A 4,263-nucleotide genomic window follows, 5' to 3' on the forward strand; every position below is an offset into this window, starting at 1 on the left:
AAGCATGAGCCCGTCTGACAAGAGAGTGTTCACACGTGCAGCTTTTGGAGCTACAATCGGTACTTCGGGGCAAAAAATGTGTCAGATACAGAACACACCACGGGCTCGAAACAGCTCAGTGTAATCCTTACTAATCGCCACCGGTGGCAACCGTGCATTACACTAACAGGCCGAAAGATGCCGATCATATTTACAGAGTGGATGCACATCTTTCGAGGCAGTTGATATAAAGGCAGTGATGAGACCTCAAACAAGTCTGTTGAGGTTTGAGTTTCCCTCAATTTGAGAATATATTAGTGTGGCGTTCATCCCTAAATGTCAGGTGTATTTGTTTAGGTGAGAGGATTAATGCGGCAAGCACGCCTTTGCTAATAGCTTCACAAGTCTGCACATGAACCGGATTAGTAATAAATCAATACTTCGCTGCAGGAAGAGAGAAAAAAAACCAAATCATGCTTCTCGTGTTACGGTTGGTGAAGTCACTCAACGTTTTCTGTTTGTCTTGACACAAAGCAAACAGCTACAACATATGATTAAGTGCTGCAATAACACTTTCCCCCATATCGCCTTTCCGGTTTCCCTTGGTCAGAGTGTTTCAATTAGTTTTCCCTCATTTGTGTGGGACAGGAGAAAGAGCAGGCCCTCGAGGGACTGATGACGGAAAGTGCAGCAGTCTGCAATCACAGGTGCTAAACAAAGGGTCGATCTCGGTCATGATGTCATTTCGCTGCAGTTTTTTTTATTTTTTTCTGATAATCTGTCGTAGTGTTGACTACAAATGCATATGAAAACTAGCAAAATGTTAGCACCAGCAGCAACCTGCAGAAATGTCTGTTGAGAAAACCTGTCACTTTGCGGTTGTTGAGTACGACTGCGGATGACAGCGGTAACCTGTTCTGCAAGGACTTAATGTTGCCTAAGTCTAAATAATAAAGTGACATAATCCACACAAGCTAACAAAGCTAATAAATTTAGCTTCTTTTACAGCTCCATCAAAGAAAGGTCCTTCTCTGTCTCCATCCCACCTTGATATGACTTTCAGAACTCTCTTCCTTTTAGTTTCTACAGGGGACGCTCCTGTTTGCACCGTGACAAATGACAGGCTTCCAAGTGCGTCCTGTGTCCGCACTAAAACCTCCGCAGAGCCCTTTCAAGCATGTCAGGACACCTTGGTTTAATCTTTAATCTTTAAGGGTTTTAAGTTTTCAAAACCCTTCTTGAGCTAAGAAGAGAGATTCCAATAAATCACCTGTCATCAAATGGTAAACTCAGTGGCTTAAATGGGACGTTGTAGCCGGTAAAGAAGCCACAGCTGCAGGGTGGTCACACAAGAAGGTAAACCGTGGAGGTGAGGAAACGCTGGATAAAGATGGTATCTCTGTGTCTAAAAAGCTAGCTTTTAAAAAAATAAATAAATCTATCACAAGCAAAATACCAGCAGAAGCTTCATTGGTAGTAATTTTCAGTTGTCATATTTCAATACAGCTGAATGACCAACAGCTGAATGAACCTTCTTATATCCAGATTCTGATAAATCTCTTTTGAAATAATGTCCACCAATATGGAATTAAATAGCACGTTCATCTGCAAATCAACCTAATCCTTCGAACGACCTCCAACCCCATTGTTAATTATTTTCCGGCCTCCGGAGGTATCATCAAATGTGTCTGTCTTGCTACATGAAGTTTGACTCCAGAGGCGAGGGCGCTGCTATTCCACATGACTGATCACCTCCTCATGCGATAATCCTTCTGACAGTAAGTCTGGAACCTTCTGACCAGCGCTGAATAAACAGTGGGAGGGATAATTTGTCTTAAATCAGGTTTTTAAACTCTTTGTGACCTGAAGGATTAGGGATGTGTACTTTATACTATATGCCGGTTATTAAAACGACATAAGCAGGAGAGCCTAACGTGGCATCAAACGCAGGGTGCACGCTTGATGAATTACGCTGACTGCAAAATGTTTTTTTCGTTGCCTTCGGTGCAGATCATGGAGGTTCTGCTCGTGTGCGTGTGGGTGTGATGCATCGGGGTGCAATCAGGGGTGTAAAGGTTAGAGTGTGAGGTTAAAAGCTGAGCGTCTGGCAGCGTCACGGCCGGATGGGAGTAACATGTATGTTGCCTGATGTATGGACGGAACCCTCCCGCCCTCAGCTGTCACCGCCAAATCTCAGGATTGACACAGGAACCTTTACTTACCTTACAAACACCAGGACGGACGCGAAAAAAGTCATGAGATTGGATGTCAACGCATTGAATGAAATATGTGAATTAAAACAAAAACGGTCGGAAAACAGCACCTCAAAAGCTTTTGGTGGTTGAAAACAAACATGCAGAATAGAAATGCACAAAAACACTGGCAGTATGCAAATGTACGATAATATATAGAACAGAAATGTGTGTAGAGATAAAAAAGACTTATTCTTAAAATAATTTGAATTCTTGATTGATTCAGTGCAATATATGATTTAGATAAGTTTAACATTCCCACCATCTCTCTTAGTCTTCTTTTCAATACCACAGAGAAAAATCAAGTCCAAATGTAGCATTACAGTCCATCAGAACCATAATATGAATACAAGCTTAAAAAGTGTAAACAGATCTCTCTCTCTCCCACTCTCTCTCTTATGTCTTTCTGACTATCTAAAATTACATTAAATTCTTAATGGTGCAGACAGCAAGTAATTACCATCAGTCACAGCCTGATCCCGTTTCCAGACTGGCTTTATTCTGAGGCCGCTGCATGGAAATCAAACAATTCAGACACAATGAGAGGCCCAGGTAGGGTTACGCTGGTCTGCTGAATGGACCGGGCCATGTTTCTCCGGTTATGACATCTATTGCACCCCCTCCACCTCGTCATAGTATACATTCTGTTCACCACCTTCAATAATGCACCCCCCCCCAACCCAAATCAGTGCTTTTGATCCAAACACTTCTCTGATGAGACCAACCATAATCCGGCCGGACTCTTTTGATCCTGTAGTGGATTATGTAACTAATACGCTCTATTTCTCTTTTTCTTACACCCCTCCCCCCAGCACTCAGGCACCCATCTATATACTGTATGTATTCTTTTTTATGCATTTCTTTTGCAGGTTTCTTTCAGTTTTGCTCTCTGAAGGTTTTGCCTGATCTTCAGCCAAAGCGAACCCGGGACCTTCTCTCCACAAGGCCGCCGTGTTAACCGCTGCTCCGATATACGCTGTGGTAAACAGGACGTTGGCCCGAGTCAAAAGAGAGCCTCTGTGACAGCAGTGTGACAGCGAGCATGTCTTTACACAAAAACAATATGGCTCTGTTTAGAGGCATCTTTCTGTCTGTAGTGGGGCCAGCGACGCGGGGTAATTATGGCAGATTGCATCTTCCGGTTGGACACAAAGATGAAGCTTGTACAGCCAGACGTTTGCCCCACATTAAGAGTCACAGACAGACACTTTTCATTGTTCCGTTTTAATCAAAGCGCAGTGAGGAAAAGCTGTTTTGAGATTTTAACGACCACTATCTAATCTTAGCTTCACAACTACGGTACCTCGATGTATTGTTGTTATTCTTTTTATTTTTTTTAAATAAAGTTTCAAAGCACAATGGACACTGTTCCAGGAAGTAACCTGGAATTACTGAAGACAAGTGGATCTAGTTCAACTAGAATCCAACAATGTGTTAACCCCACCTGGTCTTTCACTCCCACCTCTGTCAATTCATAACAGTGTGTAAGTGGCAAACATACCAAGAAAAATACAATGCTTTGTTTCCCAATATAGTCGAGTTCTGGAAAAGATCTTGAATCGAAATTGTTTGACAGTGTTGTGTTCCAGCGCTGGAATGTTTCTTCACATTTATGGAATGCTGCCCTGTGTCTATAATTAGCATTAGGTGACACTTTGTACTAACCCGGCTAGAATAGAAGTTCCTCTGTACAACCTCCTAAAGTGAAGGAACAGGTTCCAAGATACAGATACGGGTCAGTACTTAAGTGGGCCGCCCTCTTTTTGAGGGGTTTTTGTCTGTCTCCAGGGACACTGCCCCAGGACCCAGACCTAGACAACCAGGCGGGGATAAACAAAGATAAAGTGATGAACCACTGGTCACTGCATTTGAAATGGTTCTCTTCTCCTCGATTTTCAACTCTTATATTTGCAGGTATTGTAATATGATAATTCTGTAATAAATACAATTGTCAACGAGAACTCTTCCTTACTCTTCCCAGTCGCCCTTTGTCACCAGGGAACCGGGCAATGAAAACACCCTCTAAATCTCA

This window comes from Takifugu rubripes, chromosome 13, assembly GCF_901000725.2.
Source record: "Takifugu rubripes chromosome 13, fTakRub1.2, whole genome shotgun sequence".
NCBI classification, from domain to species: domain Eukaryota; kingdom Metazoa; phylum Chordata; class Actinopteri; order Tetraodontiformes; family Tetraodontidae; genus Takifugu; species Takifugu rubripes.